General features: G+C 38.2%; 1 long non-coding RNA gene across 1 annotated transcript; it reads left to right on the plus strand.

Annotated features, from left to right (window-relative positions):
• Positions 1–3,164: 3,164 nt before the first annotated feature.
• LOC140733447 (uncharacterized) lies at positions 3,165–10,548 on the plus strand. Its single transcript, XR_012100287.1, has 2 exons — positions 3,165–3,399; positions 7,580–10,548. It is a non-coding gene; the product is annotated as an uncharacterized lncRNA (long non-coding RNA).
• The last annotated feature ends 3,595 nt before the right edge of the window (positions 10,549–14,143 follow it).

Genomic DNA, 14,143 nt, shown 5'->3' on the forward strand with positions numbered 1-14,143 from the left:
TCAAAGAGGGCAGATCTGAAGCAGAAACCAAACAGCTGGAATAATTCATCAGGTCAGGAAGCATCTGTGGAGGCAAAGGGTGGTGAATCTCCTCTCCAGGGCCATTGTATCTTTCATATGATATCGTGATTAGAATTGCACAGAAGAACTGTGTGTTAGAACTTAGAACATTGCAACACACGAACTGGCTTATTGGCCCACAACGCTGTGCTGTAGCAATTAAATTAGTAAACAAATGGCCAATAAACTAATCTCCTCTGCCTACACAATGTCCGTATCCTTCTAGTTCCTTCATATTCATGTGCCTATCTAAAAATCTCTTAAAAGTCCCAAATGTATCTTCCTCTACCACCACCCCAGGTAGCGCATTCCAAGCATCCACCTCCTTGACTTCCTTTGAACTTACCCCCCTCACCTTAAATGTATTGGCATGAGCTGAAGGTCACTGGTTCGAGCCTTGGCTGAGACTGCATGTGTGTCCTTGAGCAAGTCACTTAACCACACATTGCTCTGCGATGACACCGGTGCCAAGCTGTATGGGTCCTAATGCCCTTCCTTTGGACAACATCGGTGGCATGGAGAGGGGAGACTTGCAGCTTGGGCAACTGCCGGTCTTCCATGGAAACTTTCCAAGGCGCAAATCCATGGTTTATCGAGACTAATGGAGGCCTACTACAGTACCTTAACTGTATGCCTTCTGGTATTAGACATTACAACCTTATAAAAAAATACTATCTATATACTCTACCTATGCCACTCATCGTTGCATAAACTTCTATCAGATGTTCCCCAGTCTCCAGTTTTGAGAAAGCAAGGACTTAGACAGATTAAGAGAATGGGCAAAGAAATGGCAGATGGAATATACTGTTGGGAAGTGTGGTAGAAGAAATAAAAGTATTGACTATTGTCTAAATGGAGAGAAAATACAAAAATCTGAGGTGCAAAGGGATTTGGTAGTCTTTGTGCAGGATTCCCTAAAGGTTAATTTGCTGGTTGAGTCTGTGGTGAGGAAGGGAAAGTTCAAATTCATCCCAGGAGGACTAGAATATAAAAGCAAGGATGTAAGTTTGAAACTTTATAAAGCACTGGTGAGGCCTCACTTGGAGTATGGTGAGCAGGTTTTGAACCCCTTATCTTTGGAAGGATATACTGAAACTGGAGAGGTTTCAAAGGAGGTTCACAAAAATGATTCCAGGATTAAATGGTTTGTCACATGAAGACCATTTGATGGCTCTGGAGCTGTATTCACTACAATTCAGAATAATGAGGGGTGACCTTATTTAAACCTATTGAATGGTGGAAGACCTTGATAGAGTGGATGTGGAAAGGATGTTCCCTATGGCGGAAGAGTTTAAGTTCAGAGGACACAGCCTCAGAACAGAGAAGCGTCCTTTTAGAATGGAGGCGAGGAGGAATTTCTTTAGCCAGATGGTGATGAATCTGTGGAATTCTTTGCCACAGGCAGCTGTGGAGGTCAAGTCCTTATGTAGATTCAAGGCAAAGGTTGATAGGTTCTTGATTGGTCAGTGCATGAAGGAATACAGAGAGAAGGCAGAAGATTGGGGCTTAGAGGAAAATTGGATCAGCCATGACGATATGGCAGAGCAGACTCAATGGGCCAAATGGCCTAATTCTGCTGCTATATCTTATGGTCCCATACAAATGAGATTGCATAGCGGAAAACACAGAGAAAAGTTATCAGGATGCTGCTTGGATTGGAGTACTTTAGATATGGGAGGAGTTTGAATACACTGGGATTGTTTTCCTTTGAGTTAAGAAGGCTGAGGAATAACTTAATGGAGGAATTATAAGAAGTATAGATAGTCAGGATTTTTTTTTCTTTTTCGTATGGTAGGGCATCAAAAGCAATATTTAGGGTTTAAGACATAGGTTTAGGTGAGAAGAAAGTGTTTTAATGGGGATCTGAAGGGAAAGTCTTTTACATAACTGAAATAGGCTACCATAGGAGGTGGTGGAATCAGTTAGAATTACATTGTTTAAGTGGTATTGGACAGGCAAGGCACAGGAGGGTGTAGGAAAATGGAATTAGTGTATATGGGCAAAATGTTTGCCATGGATGTAGTGGTTTGAAGGGCTGGTATAACCATATATAACCATATAACAATTACAGCATGGAAACAGGCCATCTCGGCCCTTCTATTCCATGCTGACACTTACACTCACCTAGCCCCACTGGCCCGCACTCAGCCCATAACCCTCCATTCCTTTCCTGTCCATATACCTATCCAATTTTACTTTGTGACAATACCGAACCTGCCTCTACCACTTCTACTGGAAGCTCATTCCACACAGCTACCACTCTCTGAGTAAAGTAATTCCCCCTCGTGTTACCCTTAAACTTTTGCCCCCTAACTCTCAACTCATGTCCTCTTGTTTGAACCTCCCCTACTCTCAATAGGAAAAGCCTATCCACGTCAACTTGATCTATCCCCCTCATTATTTTAAATACCTCTATCAAGTCCCCACTCAACCTTCTACGCTGCAAAGAATAAAGACCTAACTTGTTCAGCCTTTCCCTGTAACTTAGGTGCTGAAACCCAGGTAACATTCTAGTAAATTTTCTCTGTATTCTCTCTATTTTGTTGATATCTTTCCTATAATTCAGTGACCAGAACTGTACACAATTGTACATAACTGTATCTGAGCTGTGTGACTCCTATAACTATATATCAAACTCATAAAGAAAAAAGACTAGTGGCTGGAAGTAGTGACTTGGTCTGGTATGATGCCAACAATGAAATAATGAGCTAAATGGTCTTATATGCTGTACACCATTTGTGATTCTGTATTTCAATGATTCGATGATAGTTAGCACTAGCCTCCTCTTTTAATTTCTTAATTGCTGTTCCCACATCGAGTTATGATGGGGTGCCTTCATTGTTGCAAAAGATGACCGTATCTCATAATGATTGAGAATGAAGGTACTGGTCACAATAAGCATGCTTTCAAATAGTGTATTCTCCACTGGTTGAATTGATGCAATCCAATTTTCAGCCCACAATGTCTCATATTTTAAAGGAGTGCAAAATCAGATAGAGCTGAGCCTTTTTTAGTTAATATATTGCAGACAGCCTTAGCCTATGGGCTTCTTGCTTAAAGCTCTCTGGCAACACATAGACACCCCAGAATGATAACACGTGACAACTCGTGCAACTTATCCAGTCTATCCTTACCTGAAGCTTGTATATAAAGAGCTCACAAAAACATTGGCTGTGAGAGTTGTTATCTACCACCATGTCAAAACCATCAAGATTTTAAAAAAAGGGATCCAGCGAAGAGATAATTTTACTTAATTCATCTATCTCTAAACAAGATATTTGTTCAACAATGCTTAACCCACTTCAAAGAATGATACCTGGATATATCAGAATATTGAAGGTGAGCATTAAGAAGTGATGTTTTGAGTGAGAGAAACTTAGCTAACTTTTAAGATAGTGTGAACAAATAATGTGCATTACGTTATATATCTAGCACAAGAAATTGCAATATGCTAAAGGAAGTAAAGATGATAAAAAAGCAATTATTATCCCTGAGACCACATTTGATGGGAGATGGAGGAAATGCTTGCAATTACCTGAATTATAAATAGAGTAGAAAGCAGTGCTTTACTTAAGTATAAAATTTTCATTGTAGTTTGATAATCTAGTCCTTCAGAAAGTTATTTCTGACATTATAAAGTGATTATGAAATATAAACATTGAAACCATAGACACCAATGCATGTTCTGTGAAATAAAATGTGAAGCTGTTAAAAATGTGTCCTAAGTCCTATGAGTTATTCCAGAGTAATTTATCAAGTCATCAAATTCACAGTATTGACAGAGATCTTGAAATTATTCATCATTGATTTTGTTAGAAACTTCCTCATTCCCAGTAACATGGCAAACATAAAATTCACACAGCTTTCAATATTGAAATCTAAATCAAATAATATGTTTGCTAGGTACATTATAACCATTGACATTAAATTACAGTAAACATATAATGACTGGGAAAAATCATTGCACAATATGAGAGAGAGAGAGAGAGAGAGAGAGAGAGAGAGAGAGAGGGGGGGGAATTAATTTGGTATTATTTTGTGATAGGAAATTAAGTTCATCCTTGTAAGCAGCATCAAGACAGCTTCCAACGTCAACTGTTTAATTTGTAGCATTCAGGAATACAGGCTGCAATAATTACAATTCTAAACAGTTCAAATGAATGTGATTCCTTTTGACCTGATTATTTTAATGTTCAGATATTACCAACAGATAACTGGCACTCCGTTGCATTAAAGGGAGGTATGAAAACACAATATATTTAAATTAAGAACCTGAATTTATTAAACAGTCACAACCAGGGTGAAATTAAAATTTAACATTATAAAGTGAAATATTTGAAATAGGATTGGAAGATGGTAAAAAATGTATATCAATCCATTTTGCACTGAAAAACAAAACTAATGGATACCTGTTTTGGTGATGTTTATAAAGCAAATTTTATATTAATACTCATTTGAAAAGCTTACACTGCTTGTAGAAGTTTGTAAATCCCATTTAACAAGTTACTAAAACATTTTGGATTATGAATTTTCAACGTTGGTTTTGAGATAAATTAGAATTGACCTTCGACTGCTCGGTAAAATTAAAACCCTTTTCAATATTAACTTATTTTTATTAGATGGAGCATTTACTGCATTGTATAATTGAGAAATTTCCCAAAGTACCTCACAAACCACACAATTTCTTCCATTTGCCAGCGACAACTGAGATTTTTCATATAGCAAGATTTCACAACTAAAAATATAAAATTATAATAATTTCCTCAGATCTTTGAAAGAAAAGAAATAGGAACCAGACCACAGAAGAGCTTATTGTTCTTCAAATGTAATGCAGTCATTAGCATTGAAGCGAAAGACAGGAGAAAAAAATGAAGAATTATTCATGCAATTATTTCACAATCTCCTTCTAAACCATTGAATTGTAGTCTATGCACACCCAGGAAGAAGTACATTTGTTGTTGGGAACCTAATAACAAAACAAAACTGTTTACTACCACATAGCAGTGTGGTATATGATTATTAAGTGTTTGGTCATTTTGATGACTTATGATTCATATCACCACAATCTCTGCACACTTAATAATCATATTTCCTCTCATATGGAACATAGTGTAACCTGTTCTCTGCTCTAGACCAATAACAATTGATAATATCATGATGTTTTTTAAATCGCATATTACATTTTTATAGATGCATTGAACTCACCTTCTCTGCGTGACATCTTCCACACTTCTCAGTATTGTGGCACCTGCTAGGTTCTGGGGAAAGCATAAGGAAAAAAACACAGCAAAATTTCAGCTTTGTATAAGAACCTGAAAACTACACTTTTTTACCACTGATTTTCTGTTGCTGGAGGGTATTTACCCCTTTTGTTGGGCATATGTTGGGCACAGAATACCACAGTTTGTTAAAACAAATATTGTTTTTCAATCATTACTGCCTGACTCTTTCTCCCTTTAATGTATTTCACAAGTGATCAAAGTACCAGCACCAGGCAATAATACAAATGCAATGTTGGACTAAATTTTCAGTGACTTCTTAGTCACCTGATCATGACTGACCAATCATACAGTCCAATCAATGGTCAAATCAAAAAGTAAACAGAGTAGACAGAATAAGGCAAACAAAAGGAATGGTTACAACATAATCTGGAACTTTCCAAATGGTCAGCAGTGATATCCTGACCTTTAACCTCTTCTGTTCTGAAAACTGCATGGGCTATGTTACAGGCAAGAGCTTACTTTGTAAAATTCCCAACCAATACCCTCTCTTTAATCAAACAACATTTAATGAGTAGGCCATTCTCTTTAAATGCTGTTCATTGATAAGTTAGCAAAGGCAAGCAGGTAGATGTCATGAGTTAACAAATTTTTGGACATTAAGGGATACCAGAGTTATGGAAATAGGCCAGGAGTACGGAATTTACCTTTTACTAGTTTTAGTAGTGAAAAGACTAGAAACCTCACTACAGAGCTCCTGGCTGCTTCAGTTCCTTACAGTCTATTGTTTGTTTGGTAAATTAATATAATTTGTTTTGTTATCGGAAGGGAAGAATCAGTAATTCAGATGAATGTACCATAAATGTTTATCTAAATAAATAAATACATGTTTTATTATGGCACTGTACATTTTATTGGATATTTTTGGAGTATGGCTGTTCCTGAAAATGCCACCCAAATCAAGGTACTTCGACAATGTTGTTGGGGAAGGATGAGCTTCAAGGATCCAGTAATAATGAGGGAAGAACAATAGGGGAACCTGCAGCAGTTTGGTGATCTTCCCATCTACATACTGTCCCTGTCAATTACGGTTTTGTTAAATGTCTTTGGAGTATCCTACATGAGTATCTGAATAAAATCTACAAATAAAACCCATAAAATTTACATAGATTTTGCAGATGGTATTAATGATAGCCAGTACCCCAGTGGTGAATGATGGACGATTTGTCACTCATTTGGGACGTATTGTCCAGGATAATATTGCACTTCCTTGTATTATTGGAGCTGAAATTATCTAGATGAGCCATGTCACAATTCTGTGCCTGGGTGATCTGTTTCATCCATTATCTGCTTTAACTTTGTAATAATGCATCCATAGGTTTGTATGGTCATTTTAGAGGGCAGTTAAGAGTTAAGTATCCTTCAGTGTTCATTCACTAAGTGATGCACTATCAATAACTCTAGGAGACTGGAAGTGAACAATAGGCTTTTATTAACAGCGAAAAGGGAGCACGACATGTCGAAGACTGTGGGGGGGGGGGGGGGGGAGCAGTGCCCCAGTCGCCTTTATACATCCACAGGAGCAGTCAGCAGAGGGGCATAGTTTACCACACTAAGTCACATTAGAAAAGGTGCATAGCAGATGTCTTCCACCAAAGGACATTAGTGAGCTAGTTTTTTTATTACAATCCAGTAGCTTCATAATTACCAAAGAATATTCCTTACATTTTTGCAGAGTCTTTACTGAATTTACAGTGGGATTTGACCACATTTATCCGAATTGAGGTCAAGTCTGTGGGTTACTAGCTTGGTAAATTAAGCAGTACGCCACCATGAGGCTAAATATATTAATACATATTTTTAAATATATACAATTAATATAGTGGATTCCTATGGAGATTTCAAGTGTGTGCTTAGAATGCACAATAAAAGCTGAGTTGTACTGAGTCCAAAAATTAAACAATGCAATTTGTGTATGATTATACAACACAAGCCAAATAAAATCACACTTGCAATTTTGGGAAAAACTTGATATATGCAATAAGATGGGTCTTTTTTCTAGCAATACCACATTTCTTTAAAGTTAAGCAGAATATCAGTCGAAAGAGCCTGCTCTTTTTCTTGAAATGATAGGTTGGCAAGAGTAAAACTTTTGAGCTTTGCGCTATTCTCAACAAAAAATACTTACTTAAGACTGGTCATCTGAAATACAAATGAACTTATTTTTATTGAATATATTCTAATTAAAAGTGCATCATTTTTGTGCATTCAAAGCAACATATTTGTATTTTGCTTTTTAGGCTAAGGCTCCTGGAAAATTGCCTCCACATAGGACAGACGCACTGATGCAACGCTCAGCCTTGTTTCTTGGCATGTTAGGCTTCAGCATGTCTTATTACAGTACATGGCAAATGCATCTCCAGCAGAAATCAGCCTGAAGTGCTGAAGTCGGATACTGATGAAGTCAATGCTGCCTGTTCAGAGTTGAACAATGAAGTTGACATGGTGATGGATGTCATCAGTCTGCATATCTTACTATGTGCAACGGCTCGATACTCAAAATGCAAATACACTATGGGAGCAATAATTTGTCCTCGCAAAAGGAATTGGTCTCACCAGTACAGAGTGCTTGTATTCTGAGAAATTCTGCTGTTTGTAATTACTTACCTGAGATGAGAATTTAGGATAAGTTGTGCTGGAGTAGGGTGTGGAAGAAACAGATAACGTAAAGTGCAGTGCTGCCATAGACTGCAATGCACACTGTGTGACCTGTTTGAAATCCATTTAAAAGATTCTAATGCTCTCTTCTCAAAGGACTATAGTAATCTGAAAAATAAATGCAAACTAAGCTAACTAATAGATTATTGTTTCTTCCTTTTACGGATGAAAATGAGCATGAGGGAAGAAAGATTGAGATAAATGCACCAAAAAGATAAATGTATCCAAGAAATCAAAACATTAACTTTTATTAAGGCTTGATAATGCTGGATTAAGTTGAGGCTTCCACAGTTTGTTGTCTCCCCAGGTTTATCTTATTTTTCTGTCAAGGATCAATAGAACCATTGAAAAGGAACAAAACAATTAATCCAATGAATTATTATTTATTTAATCGTTATTTCAGTAATGATCTTTGTTCAAGCCAGTTAACAACCACATATCAAAAGCAATTTGGCAAGGTACAGCAACCAAGCCCACCTTTGCAAATTAATTATCACTACCACATATGCCTGGGAGAATATGTTAAAAGTCCGAATACAAGAACATAGTACACAGAAATCTACAATGTTGTGCTGACAATGTAACCAACTCTAGAAACAGCTTAGAATTTCCCTACCACATAGCCCTCTATTTTTCTAAGCTCCATGTACCTACCTAGGAGTCTCTTAAAAAGAAACCTATTGAATCCAAATGATACTGGTAACTGAACGAAGCAAAGTGCGGTAGAATATGGAAAATAGAACTGTATAGCACAGGAAAAGGCCCTTCAGCCCACTATTTAACCTGGCAATTAAGTGCCTAACAAAATTAATCCCATCTGCCTACACTTAATTCTTTAAACACCCTGCACATGTCAGATGTGGACTTGCCCCAAGACAAGTTCTACTTAATAAAATATTTATTTACCCTGCTCCCATTTAGTACTCTCCAACAAGTTCCATATTTATCCTTACCTATAGCTATCTTAAAACTTAAGAAATTGTAGTCACTGTTCCTTAACTGTTCTCCCACGGAAAGGTCAGTCATCTTACCAAGTTCATTCCTGAAAACCAGGTCCTGAATAGCTCTTCCTCTTGTTAAACTATTTACATATTGATTTAAGAATCTCTCCTGGATGCATCTAATAAATTCTGCCTTAACTAAACATTTTGTAGTAAGGAGGTCCCAGACTATATTGAAGTCACCCACAACAATAATGTTGGTTTTGCACCTTCCCTAAACTGTCTTTATGTTTGTTCCTCAATGTCCTGGTGTCTACTGGTATGGTGCAGGGCAGGGAGGTCTCTGTAGTATCTGCCAATGAACGTGAGGGCACATTTCTTATTTTTGAATTTTATCCATATAGATTCAGAGGATGCTCCCTCTGAGTGCAGCTGTAATTTTGTCCTTGATTAATAGTACAGTTCCCCTGTTACCTTCCTCTCTGTCTTTACTAAACCATCGAAAACCTGGAACATGAAGCATCCATTCCTGTACCTCTCTCGAGCAAATCTTTATAATAACCAAAACATCATTTTTCCTGATCCATACTCTAATTTCATCACCTTTTCCCCCAATACTCATCGAAAAATCGTACCAAAACTTAAACCCACATGGGGAAAAAATGAAGTCCATTTTTTTCTTTCATGTGACACATTGTAATATAAAAATGATGTCAAACATCACATTGAAATACTATGATGAGAGTGTTTTTAAAATTCATGATTAATAGACGTGAGTTCCATTGGCAAGTCCCTTGTTAATTTAATTTACCTATTTGCTCATTAGGTAAAGGAGGTGAACTACCTTCTTTAAACTTTCCTGTCCTTTGTGGATCTTAGAGTCATTGAACTATAGTGCATGAAAACAGTCCATTCACACCTGTCAATTTTTTCCCTGAGCTAGTCTCAATTCCCTCCATTTGGCTCATTTCTCTCTTGACATTTCCTATCCATGTATCTATTGAATGGCTATTGAACTTTTTGGCTATGGAAATGGAGGTGACTGACATTTCGTAATCCAAACATGGAAATTTGGCACCCACTTTGGTAAACCCTGCAAAGTCTCAGGTGTGTGGTGACCAGTCCTAGAAAAGGGACGTCTCACGTCAGTTACATGGTGAAATTCTCACTTTTTGTGGACTCTTTGAAACAGACCACATCATGAACTCACTTCCACTGTAAAGGTACAGCGGCCACTTTGTGAGATCAGCGTTCGAGAGGTACTGTGTGTCTGCCAGGTCGCCTTTGGAAAGGTACAGTGGCCGTTTCTGCTGTGTCTCTGCGAGACTCGCTTCTTCGCTGTATTTTGAATCTCCGTCTTCAAGATCGTCACTTCGCTACACTTCGAAACTAAAAGTCTCTCCTGTCAATTCCCCCGTGAATCCCTGAAACTTTCTGAACTGACATTCTGAGACTGTGCTCCAGTAAGACTCTGTTAAGAAATGTATCTAAGTTTAACCATTTTGGGAGCTATAGACGCATAGCGCTGTTAACTTCGTTTTAAGTTAGCTGCTTGTTTAATTTTCCATGTTTCTGCTTGAGTGCTAATAAACTTAGTTGTTTTGCAATAACTCCCTGACTCTGTTCCACATCTATTATTGCTGGTTCCACGTAACATGGGAAATATGTCACAGTTTATTAAGTCTCTTCTTAGCTCAAACCCTTCAGTCCTGGTAATAAGCTGTGAATCTTTGCTTTGCCCTTTTCTGCTTAATGACACCCTTCCTAAACCCAGGTAACCAGAACTGCAAACAGTATTCAAAGTGTCATCTCACCAAAGTCCAATACAGCTGTATCATGCCATCTGAACTCTTGCCCTGACTGATGAAGGCAGGCATGCCAAGTGTGTTGTTTACCACACTATCTACCTTGTCTACATTGATTGGTCAGGAGACCATGTAGCTTTATTCCTTTGGTCGCACTGTTGCACACTTTTCAGGGCCCTACTGTTTAAGTCCTGTAATGGTACTTTATCTGAGCACCTATAGTATTTGAGACATGGTCAGGGAACTTCTGGCATAAATCAGTACAAATCAGATATGATTTAGTGGCCATTATAGAAACATAGTTCTATGATGGGGATTTTTGGGAATTAAATATCCAAGGATATTCAGGTAATATGGAAGGATCGGCAAAAAGGTAAGAGAAGTGGAATAGTGCTGTAATTTAAAGATGAGATCAGGGTGATAGTGAGAGATGATACACGATCTAAGGTGTAGAATGTTAAATTCATCTGGGATTCATTAGGAATAGTAAAAGGGGAAAATCACTGCTGGGAGTTGTATATAGGCTATCAAATAACAATGTTACTGCACACAGGAAATATCTAATGTATGTAAGAATGCAACATAAGTTGTCTTGTGAGACTTTAACTTGCACACAGATTGAATGAATCAAGTTGGTCACGTAGTCACGAAGATGATTTCATAAAATGCATCAACCCAGAAAAGCAAGAAGTGAGACTCTGTAGAAGATTGAACTAGATGGCAGAGCACAAAGTTAATGTCAGAAACATTTGCAGTGCAGAGAACCAGAGGGATATTAGGCCAATGTCAATAGATCCCTCAAAGTTGTTCGCAAGTCGATAGGGTGGTTAAGAAGGTGTATGGTGTGTTGGCCTTCATTAGTCAGGGAATTGAGTTTCAGAGCTGTGACGTAATGTTGCAACTCTATAAAATTCTGCTCAGACTACACTAGGTCTCCTGGAACACTGGAATATTGAACTACCAATCCTGACACTCCTGCCACCAGGCCTCACTGATGGTACAATATCAAAATTCCATGTGTTGATCCACGCTCTGAGCTCATCTACCTTTCCTACAATACTTCTTGAATTGAAATTTATACAACTCAGAACATTATCAGCTGGCACGGGTAGCATTCCTGAAATCACAACCCTATAGATCCTGTCTTTTAACTTAGCACCTATCTCCCTGAACTCTGCAGAACTTTATTCCTCTTCCCACCTATGTCATTGGTACCTACATGGACCATGGCCTCTGGCTACTCTCCCTCCCACTTAAGAATGCTGAAGACTTGATCCGAGATGTCCTGGACCTTGGCACTCAAGAGGCAACATACCATCTAGGAATCTTGTGTTCATCCACAGAACCTCCTTTCTGTTCCCCTAAAAAATACCCTATCAGTGCAGCTCACCTCTTCTCTCCCTTTCTGAGCCACAGAGCCAGACTCAGTGCCAGAGACCTGACCACTGTGACTTTCCTCTGCTAGGTTACCCCACCCCCTTTCCTCAACAGTATCCAGTGATATATCTGTTGTTGAGGGGATTGCCACAATGGTACTCTGAATAGTCTTTTTAATCCCTTTCCTCTTCCTCACTGTCACACAGTTTCCTGAGTCCTGTACCTTGGACATAACTACCGCTCTATATGTCTTGTCTATCACTCCCTCAGCCGGAGTTCATCCAGTTTCAGCTCCAATTCCTTAACATGGAGTATTAGAACCCACAGCTAGATGCACTTCTTTCAGATGAAGTCATCAGGGGCACTGGAGGTCTCCCTGCTTTCCCACATCCTGCAAGAGGAGCATTCAACTATCATGCCTGGCATACCTACTACTCTAACTGTGCAATTATAAAGAAGGAAACAATAAATAAACTGTAAAAAAAACTAACTGCAGCTTTTAGTCTTCTCTCACTCAATCCTCTCTCTGAAACCTTGAAGAGCTTAAGCCTCAAATCTGCACTCTAGCACTGTTCACTCCAACACAGGCCACTCCATTTGCCCCTGTCTTATATTTATTTCCCTGTGCTGATGGGATTTCATTTCAGCATACATGGCTAATTTGAAGAGATTGTCTGAGTATTTGTTGTCAGTTTGGTAATGGGCTAAATGATGCACTGAGAGATTGTTTAGTTTGTGGAATCTTACAAGAAAGTATTCAAAAACAGCTCCTAATAAAAGTAAAACTCACATTTAAAACAGCAATTGAAATAGCTGCATCAATGGAAACAAGAGACAGAGATGTAACTGAGTTGCAGTAAGGAATGAAAGTGAATATGAACAAAATTGCAAGGTCTAAGCAGACACTGGCTTGGCTGAACAAATTACATTACCATTATGGTAGGGGCTTACATACACCAGACCAATGTCAGTTTAAAGTCAAAACTTGTAGAAAATGCAACAAAGTACAAAGAAATATCAGACAGACAAAAATAAATGAACTGCACAGGGAAGAGAAAAAGATAAAAAGTCAAGCTGCAGTTTCAATAAGAGCATTAAACTGCATGCCGTTGATGAAAAATCTGATAATGATGTGAGTGAAACAGGACTGACTAGCCTTGAGATTTAAAATGTGAAAACTAACAGTACACAAGTGATATGGATTACATTAGAAACAATTAGCAAATTAATTTAATTGGAATTGGACACTGGCTCGGCTCTTTCAGACATTTCACAAAATGATTTTGAACGGCATTCCAAAGATGCTGAACTGAAGCCTGCAGATGTCCAAATAAGAACTTATATAACTCCTGTGGGAATGGCATTTGTAAAAGTAAATGCAACAATCAGCAAGCCACATTGAGCTTGTGGAATCATGATTGGCGAGACAATTACATCTTGTTAGGAGATCCAGCTACCATTTGCCACATTCACTGTCATCAACTGAAAGTGAATTAAGGAAAGTACTGGATGGTGCCACAACTGCCTCCATGCTGTACACCATGATACCCTGCCCAACAGAAAGCAAACAGATATTGGTGTCAACCTCCGGCTGGAAAGCATATTGAATTAAGGAAGGACTATAGTGCACAGAGGAACCATGAAAGTAACAAAAGCAGTGGTCTGACTCAACAGTCTTTGTAGGCAACGTAAGGCTTCTGACCTCCTAATCAGGCAGTTATATATAAAATGTGGCTTGGTTTAAGCTGAAAAAGAGTTCAAGGAGCTTCAAGAAAATTGGAAGCATTCAGTTTTTGTGACTATAAATAACTCTGTGTGCATTAATATTATTACAAGAACTTCAAATGAGAGACAAAAGCAGCTTGTAAAAGTAGATGCAAAGAACAAAATGAAAGGAGTCAATGGAGATACGAAAACAGAGGATTCATCAGAGGAGAGATCAGATCATAAAGGGAGCAATGGAAAGATTAATAAGATAATATTTCAGTGAACTAAATGCACCTTCCCAAGAACAAGATGCACA

This window comes from Hemitrygon akajei, chromosome 9 (assembly GCF_048418815.1).
Source record: "Hemitrygon akajei chromosome 9, sHemAka1.3, whole genome shotgun sequence".
Lineage (NCBI taxonomy): Eukaryota > Metazoa > Chordata > Chondrichthyes > Myliobatiformes > Dasyatidae > Hemitrygon > Hemitrygon akajei.